This window comes from Moschus berezovskii, chromosome 12 (genome assembly GCF_049115385.1).
Source record: "Moschus berezovskii isolate FMDL1 chromosome 12, NW_MosBer_1.0, whole genome shotgun sequence".
Lineage (NCBI taxonomy): Eukaryota > Metazoa > Chordata > Mammalia > Artiodactyla > Moschidae > Moschus > Moschus berezovskii.
In genome coordinates this window covers 40,093,379-40,105,492 of record NC_142471.1, presented here as the reverse complement: position 1 = coordinate 40,105,492, position 12,114 = coordinate 40,093,379, and the positions used below count along the sequence as shown (strand labels likewise).

Genomic DNA, 12,114 nt, shown 5'->3' with positions numbered 1-12,114 from the left:
GGAAAAAACAGGTCAATACATAAAGACACACACATGATAATGACAGACCTTAGGGTCACAGATTAAGATAAAATTGACGGACGGGTGTGTGTGTGTGTGCATCAATACATAAAGACACACACATGATAATGACAGACCTTAGGGTCACAGATTAGGATAAAATTGATGGGTGTGTGTGTGTGTGTGGGTGTGGGTGTGGGTGTGTGTGTGTGTGGGTATGTGTGACAGGTGTGTGTGTGTGTGTGACGGGTGTGTGTGTGTGTGACGGGTGTGTGTGTGTGTGACGGGGGTGTGTGTGTGTGTGACGGGGGTGTGTGTGTGTGTGTGTACGTGCACACATCTCCTCCATCTTCAGTCGTGTCTGACTCTTTGTGATCCACTCTCCTTTTTTTAACTCCAGCACTAACTCTGTGTGTGTGTGTGTGTGTGTACGTGCACACATCTCCTCCGTCTTCAGTCGTGTCTGACTCTTTGTGATCCACTCTCCTTTTTTAACTCCAGCACTAACTCTCCCTCTCCAGGTCCCTCTCTCAACAACATTACAGGACCCCAACGCAAAGTCTCTTGTCTTCTCCAGTGAAGTCTCTCGCTCCCTAGATTATCTCAATCAGTTTTAATAGTATTAAATACTACCTCTATGCCAATGACAGGAAACTTATATCCCCAGCCACTTCTCTGACCTCAACTGCAGGCTCATGTATACCTAGCTATCTAGACAGTATCTCCACTTGGACTGCTAACAAATCCAAAACTGAACTCATTATCACTTACCCCTAAAACCTCCTTCTCCTGCAGTTTTTGCCATGCCAGTAAACAGCAATGCCATTCTTTCAGGTTTTCAGGTCAAAACCTACAACCCACACCCAATCCACCACCAAATTCTGTTGGCTCCACCTTCAAAATGTACTATATACAGAACATGCACACTTCTCCCAACCCTGCCTAAAATCACCATCATCTCCCATCGGGGGTTACTGCAGGAGCCTGCTGAATTATCTGATTATGCCTCACCTTTGACATTCTCTACACAGCAGTTGAAGAGGTCTATTTAAAACAAGTCAAAATCAACCAATAGCTTCCCACTTCTAGGGTAAAAACTGAAAAGTTCTATTGGCCTACAATGTCATATATGATATATTTCACACACCCACTGCCATCCCTTCAGACCCTCTCCACCTCATCTTCTATCTTCATGTCATTTCCCTCAAGGCCTCCAATGATCTACTTGTGGTTGTTGTTCAGTTGCTAAGTCGTGTCTGACTCTTTGCAACCCCATGAACTGCAGCACACCAGGCATCCCTGTCCCTCACCACAGTACAAAAAAAAGGATCTACTTACAACTCCTCAAATAGGACAAGCATGCTTCAGACAAAAGACTGCGCTCTTATTTCATCTTTCTCAAATTCTCCCCCCAATATCAGCACAAATTAGTCACAACCTCACTTCTTCCACATCTCTGTTCACCACTCATCACTGCAGCCTCCTCTAGCCACCTTATATAAAACAGAAGCATCCCCCCCGCATGTTCTTTCCACCTTATTTTGCTTTGATTTTTTTCTACAGCAATATAGTAGCTGATGGGCTTCCCTGGTGGCTCAGTGATAAAGAATCCACCTGCCAATGCAGGAGACTTGGGTTTGACCCCTAGGTCAGGAAGATCCCCTGGAGAAGGAAAAGGCAAGCCACTCCAGTATTCTTGTCTAGAAAATCCCATGCACAGAGGAGCTTGGCAGGCTACAGTTCATGGGGTCACAAAAAGAATCAAACATGACTTAGCAACTAAACAACAACAACAAAAGTAACTGACATATTACATATATACTTGTTTACTTCCCATATCTTATTACTAGAGTATAAGTTCCTACAAGATCAGAAAATATGTTTTCTTCACTGCATCATTACTAGCAAGTGCCCAGCTGGTCGGAGAAGGCAATGGCGACCCACTCCAGTACTCTTGCCTAGAAAATCCCATGGATGAAGGAGCCTGGTAGGCTGCAGTCCGTCAGGTCGCTAAGGGTCGGACACGACTAAGCAACTTCACTTTCAGTTTTCACTTTCACACACTGGAGAAGGAAATGGCAACCCACCCCAGTGTTCTTGCCTGGAGAATCCCAGGGACAGGGGAACCTGGAGGGCTGCCATCTATGGGGTCACACAGAGTCGGAGACGACTGAAGTGACTTAGCAGCAGCAGCAGCCCAGCTGTTATTTGTTGAATGGCTAGATGACATGAATGAAGAAAATCCAGATTCAGGAACTGGTCTCAAAGTCTGGGCTGAGGAACCTTACCATGAAGAAACCCTCAAGTCATTAAAAAAAAAAGTCAACTGCAAAACTAGCCACAAAAACGACCAAATCTACATCTCGAGCTGATGCCAATTATAAATAAGGGCTGACAAGTCCAGACTATCTTAAAATAAAATAAGCTTGAGATAAATTTTTTAAATAAATGAAGAAATGGCCATCCCTGCCTCCCTATAAAGAAATACCACCTGGATATGTTTCCTGTAGGCTGGACTACCAATTCAGATCAAAATATCACCAGATCCATTCCATACACTTCAACAGCTCTTATGAATAGTCTCAGCTTTTCTGAGCTATGGTCTTCTGAGAAAATTGTAACTCCCAACCCTAACACTGGCTGCCAAGACATAATGGTCAGAGAAAGCTCTCAAATTTCCTCAAAGCACTCAGGCTGCAACCAACTCTCATTAATATAATGACAACAACAATTCAAAGTAGCTTCTGGTGACTGCCTATCTTCACTGTCTCTAGTGTATCCACTAGGGGCTCCATCATCAAAAGATTGTGGTATCTTGGTATTGGAGGATCTTGATATTGGAGGTGTGTGTGTTGGGAGTGGGGGGAAAGGGGAGGGAGGCGGGAGGCGGGAGGGATTCAAAGAAACAGGACTTGCATTTATTTTTTTCCATTTTAAAGAGAAGTAGATTGCCAGGGAATCGAAACATCTGTTAAGATATAAGATGTCACCTAGGCTCTTCACTATGACACCAAAACAGAGATCACAGAAGAACCAAAACCCTAAGAAATCCAGGATTCCTCAGTTAAAGAGCTGTCTTGCATCTCCCATTACCACACACAGAACTGAAGAGATGGGGCCGGAGATCATGCCAAAATGGACAGCTGGGAGCAGCAATGGGGGAGGGAGAAGAGTAACAACTGGAAAGGCGGGAGAGAGGAATAATTACCCATATTTTTTCTCTTCTCCACTTCCTACTCTACTTAGCAAGGACAGAAACTGGCCAGAAGGCTAACAGAAAAGACAATGCAGACAGTGAAGGAAAGGATGCTCTGAAGCAAACGGCAGCAGACGATATCATGCACAAATTCCTTTTCTAGGTGACTCTTCGAAAAAAAGACAAATGAAGTAAGTTAGGAACTGATCACAGAAATTTAAAACAAGCTCCCACACCTTAGATAATGATAGAACTATATAAAGAAAACACAGATTCTTAATTATTTGGAATGATGGTCAACAATCCTCAAAAATGATCTAAATATTTTCAAATTAACTTTCTGATTGACATGGAAAATGTGAAAATCTTTCATGGATGCAGGCTTTAAGAATCCTCTGGCTTCCAAATGACTCCAAATCTCAAATAACCAGAGGCAGTAACTAAGTCAGAGAGGTAATTCTGGAAGCATTCAAGGCAACCAACTCAGGAGAAAAGAACTGGAAACTCAAGAGACTACACCTATCATACTCTTGCTTGGTCAATTCACTTAAAAAGAAAGGACCATTCTGAATGGTTGCTCTCTATAGGCTGACTCAGGCCCCAGCATCAGCACCTGCAGCAAGCAGATGGCAGAAGCTATGAAGAGGACACAGCATACTCTGAAAAAGGTACTGAGGAGGGGAAAAGGTCAGAAACAAAGGAAAGACTATTTAATGCCACTGAGCCACTGGCCACCAGCAAATCACACAAGGGCACACAAACCAAAACCATTTGTAGCCAGAGGTGGCATTTGGTATTCACTTCAGGGCTAACACTTCCCTCTCCTTAACACACCTAATCCTGCACTGATGGCTTTTCCCCCTTCTCCCTGACAGCTGTCACTCTCTAGAACTTCTCTTCCTCCAGCCACTTTTTGATTGTGGTTATTTCATGTTTCCGACCCCCAGTTCAGTTTCTTGCCATCTTCCTGTATTAGCTCATGCCTTCTACTCAGTTCCTGTCCTTGACAAGTACATAAGCCAATAGGGGAGGTAGATGTGTCACTAAGTTAAGTACAATAAATCACAGTCAGTGCTATGAACAAAACAGAACAAAGTGCTGTGAGCACATAGTCATCTGTCATTACCCCACTAGATAACGTCCAAATCAACACTCCAGCTTCCCACACCCTTATCAGTTACTAAGCCCCATATATTTCCATAATATCCCCTGATCTCTACTTCCAACTTGCAGTTTAGGTTTCATTTCTCATTAGACCTATTTCAACTACTTCCTAACAGAAACACAATTCAATATATATCCACAATATGTCAATATACATATGTCAATATGCATCCAATGACACAGCAGCCATCTCCCTAAAAGATATAACATTCTATATCATCCCCTTGCTTTGAAACATCTGATATGCTTCCAGGACCTGAAGGTGAAGTTCAAATCCTTAACAGGGAAAATAATATATTTTTCAAATAGAGAACTTCAAAAGCAGGCAGACTGTCTGAGTTCTAGTTCCAATGATTACTAGCTGTGTTACCTTTGGCAGGTCACCTTACCTCTCTTTCTCATTTGCAAAATGAAAATATGAAAAGAACCCACATCTTAGGATCATTATGAAGATTAAGTAAGAAGTTCTATTCAAGTGCCAGCAAAGTACCGGCAATCAATGTTAACTATTATGCCAAGATTGTCTCATCTATCTAGACTGTCTTACTCCCAAAGGAAGAAGATAAAAAATTTTATTTTCATATATTTTAGAATGATTAACAATAAAAGTTAAATCAGAAATGATCTTCTAGTTAATCCTGAACCAACAAATATTTCAATTAACCAAAATATTGCTTTCATGAAATTTTTGGCCTAAATTTACTTTACTTTTCATAATCCATTTATTAAAAAAAAAAACTATATTAGCTTCATTTTGTTTCCTATCCAAGTTCAAGAAGAAAAAAGTAGTTTAGCAACGGAAATTCAGATATTCATAAGAATGTGATTCTCTTTAGTATAAAATCCACATAACTTAAATGCAATTACAACTGCATATATTATTGTTAAAGATACATATGTATAAAACAAAACAAAATCTACAAGCTTAAAAAAATAAAAATGTGCATCACATGGTGGAATGACATTTCTCTCAGACCTCACAATCAAAAGATGAAATCTCACACAAAAAATTTTGTCAATGATTTTAATAATTTAAAAATTGAAAGTCTACAGCAATAAAAATACAAAAATAAAATGGATCACAAACATATTTCAAGAGAATAATATATTTATGAGGTTAAGTGCTATTGAAAATTAGTAAGAGGATTCCAGTAAATTTATAGGCAAAAGACAAACAATCCTACAAAGAAGAAAATACGATGAGAAAAATACTGCAGTTCCTTTTCTATCATGAACAGTGATCTTAGATACCAGATACTCTTATACTCATTTGGGGGAAAAAAGTTAAAAACAAAAGCCTGTAAAAGTAAAAAATAAAACTGGTCAACCAAGCTGCTGGAAGCAGTGTAAATAAATACTACCATCAGAAATAAATCTGGCAATATTTTTCAAAGATGACAAAAACCTTCACACCTTTTGACCTTATAATCCTCTTCCTGGAACTTTAGCCTAAAGGTTAGAAGCAAAACAAAGGACCTCTACAAGTTAACTAACTGCATCTTGTGAAAAATGGGAAGCAGCTTAGATATCCAATTATTATAAATAAATAAACTCACTGTAACACTGTATAATAATTTAAATGCATAAAAACCATAACAATAAGAAAACATTAAATATGAAAGCAAATATTGAACACTATATCTATGCTTTGATTACAGTACAAAATCGTGTATACATGACAAATAAATGAGGAGAAAAAACTTTATGTTAATTTTTTTTAATTTATTTGGTCATTATTTAGCCTGCTGATATTGATCGGGTCTATTATACTAAGTACATATTTCCAAACTAAGTTTTCAAAGGCATAAAACCAATTTTTCTTTCCCAAAAAACCTATCATGTAGGTGTAATCAGATAGCTCTTCTCACATACAGCTAGCCATACATGTAATTTTAACCATGCTATTAGCCAGCTGCAACCTTATTTTATTTAATCTTATTTTACCGTCAAAATGTAACTTTATGTGGGGTCTCCATATGGTGACCAGAAGCCACTTATAGGGCACTCTGTCAAGCAATGAGATCCAAAACTCTCGAGACATATGGAATAGTGAGATTAGGTTTCTCCTATATTCCCAAATGAATCATCATGTTTCTTAGCCTTAAGGGTTCTAAGACCCTAAGAGTGGCAGGCAGCTAAGCAGTCAAGGAGGTTGAAGCTAACTGATTTGCTCTCCCTCTGAAAATTGGGAACTTCCTCATTTTCCCATAGAGCACCATGGAATAATGAAAAATACACAAGAATCACATCAGGAGATATGGGATACAAGTGCTCTAAGTAACCTCAAGTAAGGTTCGTGCCCTTTGGGGCTTTAGTTGTTTAATGAGTGAAAATTTTAAAGTTGAACCAAATAATCTATTAAGTCTTTCAAGTTCGATATTCCACTAATAGACTCCCTTAACTAAATACATCCAAACCTCTCAAAATCTCCTACTCTGATTGTAACAAGAGTTAGAAATGAGAAACTGGGGGCAAGGACACAGATGGTCAAAAAACCTGGATTGTATCCCAGTTCTGTCCCTTTCTACCTGCATGACCTTGGCCAAATCTGTCTTAAAATAAAGGCCTAAATTAAAAAAGCAGCAATCCTTACTGGTCATACTCTTTGTCATTCTTGTGTCATAAAACATACTGGCTATTTTTTTATAAAGGGTTTCATAAAAGGGTTTATGAATAGGGTTTTCATAAATAGGGTTTCATTCCCAACTAGCAACAATAAGTTTGATTTTATTCTTAGAAATTTTAAAGTACCTTTTGCAGTCATCTCTTCTAAGTTTTCTAACATGGAAAGAGGTAGCTAACATGCATTGCCTAGAAACTATATTCAAGATTAGGAGCATTCCTCAGAAATTCATTCAATGAACAGTTTGTGAGCACCTGTGCCATACAACAGCATGTGTTAGAAGTTGCAAATATCTCTTCCCTTAAGCCCAAAAGTCTAGTGGACACAGACATTTTAAGAAATCATTAACTACCAATTGACAAGTACTAACTGCAGAATGTACAATGTACTAATGGATCAGTGGAGACAAGTGGGATAAGATGTCTGGACAAGATTCAGAGGTGATAGTTTGGTCAGGTCTTGAAGGGCAAGTTGTTTACTAGAGAAGAATTATCAATAGAGGCAACAGATAAATTCTCAATAGAGTTAAAACCACAGAGGAAGAGGGCATCTTCAAAAAACTCTAAGTAGTCTTTGTACAGAAAGGGCAGGCAAAATGGTAGAAGATGAAATCAGAAAGTACTAGAAACTGTGAAGGACTCTGACTTTTATCAAATACAAATTATGAAGAGTCACTGATGGATTTTTAAACATGAAATTAAAAAGTCTCCCCTTCTTCCCCCATACAAAGTTGAGTCAAACAGAAAATGTAGGTCCGAGTGAGGAAAGGTAGAATAAATTGTCTTATGTTTTTGTTAAATGGAGAGCTCCTGCTGTTCAGGATGGCTTCCAGCAGTTTGTTACTATGGCATAATAATACAACACTGAAGTAAAAGAGTATGACAGCTAAAAGGTTCAAGAAAGTGTGTGTGTTACCTAAAGATTATTTGACGTCAGTGTTGATGAACCACCAAAGAAAACAAGCAAGAAACTACTAAAGATACTAAGTAGTAAATGAAGAGGTAAACAATAATAACGTCTGACTTCAGGCAAAACAGGGAGGAATGCTTGAATTCTTGTAATATATAAATCAATTCAGATAAAACCTGTTTTTGTGACTATCTTCTGCAGAAAGCAAGTATCTTAAATTCTTTAGGTTAAAGAAGTGCCACAACCAAACTCTCTTTAAACTAGTCTAAAAGATTACACTTAATAAATTTTTTTAAATGGCAAAATTAATAGGTTCGATTAATATTTCAATGCTGGGGGGCGTGAAAAGTAATGTCTTTCAAAATATTATTTTGAAAAAGCTACCTTCCAGTTATTTTACCAGTAGAAGTGAAACATACACACTTCAATCTGGGACTGCAAAGAGTCCCTGCATCAGTAATTTCCACACTGCTCAGGCCTAGTCTAGGAACAGCAAGCCTAATTGGCTGGGTAGCCTACAAAGATGAATTTGCAATTATTGAAATTCAAACTCAAGCTTGGCCATCAAACGCTGCCCCAAAGGATTCATTCTCCCTTTGCCTGACAGAAAAAGTAAGGTGCATTAAAAATATATACGTAGAAAAACAGCAGATGTATTAAAAAGAAAAGAATCTGAACCTATGCAACGGTGTGGGCCACCAAAGTTTTTCCTCAAGATGTGTTTTTAGGGTGTGTCTTTGTTTGGGCCCAGTAATTTAAAAAAAAGAAAAAAATAAAAAACCCACAGTCATTCGGGGCACCCCGGTACTTTCCCCAATCAACCCTCACAAGCATCCTGACTCTGAAATCACTGTGTATCTCAGCTTCCCCCTGATTTCTCCTAACAGAAGGGCCGTAGCCCCAGCGGCCCAAGGCCCCCGATGCGCCTGTCACAGCTCCAGGGGCGAGGGGCGTCTGGCCTCCCCGCTCCACAGCTGCCCGGCCTCAGGCGGCTCGCGGGGGCTCCAGAGGGACCTCCGGAAGGCAGGAGGCCGGAAGACGCCACAGCCCTATCCCAAGAGCCCAGGTCTGGGCCCAGGACCGCGCCCCCTGCTCAGCGCTGCCGCGGGGGCTCGCCGCCCCTCGTCTCCCGCCCCCGACTTCGCTCCCCGGCTCTCGCCCCGACCCCGGCTCTCACCGCGCGGAGGTCGCGCTGCCTCCTCAGCCGCGGCCCGGCTATGGGTCGCCCAGCGACCTACAGGCCCAAGGACGGCAGGTGAAGCGAGGGGCCGCCCATCACATCCACGCCGGTCTCGCCGCCTGCCCCGCAGCAGCCACCATCGCGTCCACGGCCTGAGGGAGCGCAGGACTCCAAAGCCACCGCGCCCCCTCCCTCGGCCGGCGCCTGCCTGGACTCCGCCCTCCGGAGCCCGCGCACCGCGCGCGCGCAGCCCCGCCCCCCAGGTACCCCGTGCGCAGGCGCGAACCTTCTGCAGCTAGGCCCCGCCTGTGGGCCTGCCCCCGCCGTCTGACTCCAGCCTCGGCCCACCTCTGGCACCGCCCCCGCCCTCACGCCAGCCTTTCCCAGGCTACGCCCCCACTCGGGACCCGCCCCCTTCCACTGACCTTGCCTCTCTGCCCCCTGACTCAGGCCTTTGCTGGAAGCAAACCTGTGATGCCTCTAACAGGCTGACCCACCTATAGCCGGCCTCCTGAAACAACGTTTGTCGCCTGACCGTGGTCAAACCCGGCAATTCAACCTCCTGACCCTGAGAAGTTAGAAGTAGTCTGAGCTTTGGGTCTGACATGGGTTCCTCTCCCACCTTTCAATAGAGAAGACACTTCTAACAGTTTGTATTTCTAAGTCCATCCGTGTTCTCTGCCCTCCCATGCTTGCTCTGGGTAGGGTCAGAACCACACACTCTGGCAGATCTTGTTGAGATTGAGGGGAAGGAAGAGGCACACCGGAGTGCTGAGAATGGAAGCAAATTCAGGACACTTTCAATCTGGGTTTCCTTTGCCTGGGACCAGGTCCTCCTTCCCTTTGGGACTTGAATCATGCAAAGGCCTTCTCTTCTCCTCCGTTCTTTCTTAATGGCTGGGCCTGTTAGTGTCCTTGCGCCTGGAGGCCTCCGCCCTGGATATGACTGGATGTAAAAGCCCTGGAGCTGCCCTTATGAAGCAATAAGCTAGCTTCTACCTGAAATTCTTGGGGGCCAGCCTTATCAACATCTCCACTGCAGTAAATAATATTTAAGGAGAATTTCTTGAAAACTACTTATTTCTCCCATCCTCCAGATCAGTGATACTCCAAGGGGAAAGGGAATGAAAATTGCCAGACTGATACCAGGGAGCATGCCTGACTTGTAGAACCACATTTCTCTTAATATGATTTAATACTTTTCTATTTGGAAAATAAAGTGTCATTTTTAATATCAACCCCTAAAGTTAAAGATTGAATTTCTTGGATGATAAGATGTATGTTTAAAATGTTGAGAAAGACTAGATCTAAACACTCTATCTTTGGATTCAGTTCAGTTCAGTCGCTCAGTTGTGTCCAACTCTTTGCGACCCCATGAATCACAGCACGCCAGGCCTCCTTGTCCATCACCAACTCCCGGAGTTCACTCAAACTCATGTCCACAGAGTCGGTGATGCCATCCAGCCATCTCATTCTCTGTTGTCCTCTTCTCCTCCCGCCCCCAATCCTTCCCAGCATCAGAGTCTTTTCCAGTGAGTCAACTCATCGCATGAGGTGGCCAAAGTATTGGAGTTTCAGCTTTAGCATCAGTCCTTCCAATGAACACCCAGGATTGATCTCCTTTAGAATGGACTGATTGGCTCCTTGCAGTCCAAGGGACTCTCAAGAGTCTTCTCCAGCACCACAGTTCAAAAACATCAAGTCAGGTAATTAGACAAACACCAGACTGAACCCTTGAACACAACCCTCAAGAATATTCTCAAGAGATGCACTTAACTAACATGTGCTTCAGGAGTTACGCCATCAGCTAAATTGAGAGGTGGTACAAAAAATGGCTTCTCATGGCTTGTATACATAGGAACTGGGGAAAATGCTACATACTCGATAGTATGCATATGAGGGCCAGGGAAAGGAACATCTCTCAGTTTTAAAAACCAGAAAGAGCTATGCTTCTCAAAACTGCTAGGTTGCTGTCTTGTGATTCTCTAAAGACTTGAGGTCATCATGTTTTCTCTTTTCTTTGGCAACTCTTAAGTACTGTCCCCTTTCCCTTCCTCCTCCAGAAAGGTTATTGAGTGCTTGCTATGTATGAATAGTTCCCAGTTTCATCTAATTTTCTTTATTGGGAAAAGTGCTATTTACTCTTAATCCCAATTTAATTTACTTGGTTGTTATCATTAATTCTATCAGGCACATAAGCTATATATAGAAAACCTTTTAATATTAAATACAAATATATTTTATATATTATTATATATATCCATGGAAGTCTGACCTCTGAGACTCTAAAGCCAGTTTATGACAGAGGTTAATGGTGAGAGGGCAGATCGAGATGAGCAGTGGTTCACAAATTTTAGCATGCACCAGAATCACTTGGGGAGCTTAGTAAACCATAGATGGCTGGTCACCACCCCCAGAGTTTCTGATTTAGAAAGCTTGGGTGGTACCCAAGAATGTGTATTTCTAATAAGTTCCTGGAAGGAATAATGTCGACACCTTTAGAACCATTGTTACTAACAATAGTCTATGCAACTGTCATCCTAGTCAGGTAGGAGATGACCATCTCCCAGGAACCCATGAATCACTAATGAGAGACAAAGGTTTAAGTGTCATGTGTTATCGTGTGGATAAATATCATAACTGTGACAGCCTTCAACACAAGCTAGGCAGCAGAGAACAGATGAGAAGTCCAGGGTATGAGCCCAGCCCCAGGAGCAGGAGAAATAGAACAAAAGATGAAGAGTCAGGGACAGGTGTATAAAATGCTAAGGTGGGGATGGTGGTGTTGTGACAAACCTTTCTTGTTTTGTGGGATGGACCCAGTGCTATCAGGGCACAGAAACAGGGCATTGGATGATCTTTCCAATTGCAGTCTGGACTTGCTTATTAAGAAAAATGGTATGACAGCACAGAATGTTTGGGAGGTGAAGTGTCTGACTTATGGATGTTTGTATGGAAATGAATCTAAAGAAGAGTCAGCAAGCATATTTATATATTTTTACCATGCATGTTTATTAGATTAAAAAGTATCTACGGTAGAAT

General features: G+C 41.8%; 1 protein-coding gene across 3 annotated transcripts in view; it reads right to left on the bottom strand.

Annotated features, from left to right (window-relative positions):
* Window positions 1–9,290, bottom strand: part of CCSER2 (coiled-coil serine rich protein 2) — a 179,554-nt gene extending 170,264 nt beyond the window's left edge. For all 3 annotated transcript variants that reach the window (XM_088842069.1, XM_055425313.2, XM_055425314.2), the window contains exon 1: window positions 9,070–9,290. The gene's annotated coding sequence lies outside the window, so the exon portion shown is untranslated. The remainder of the gene's footprint in view (window positions 1–9,069) is intronic.
* Between the last annotated feature and the right edge of the window lie 2,824 nt (window positions 9,291–12,114).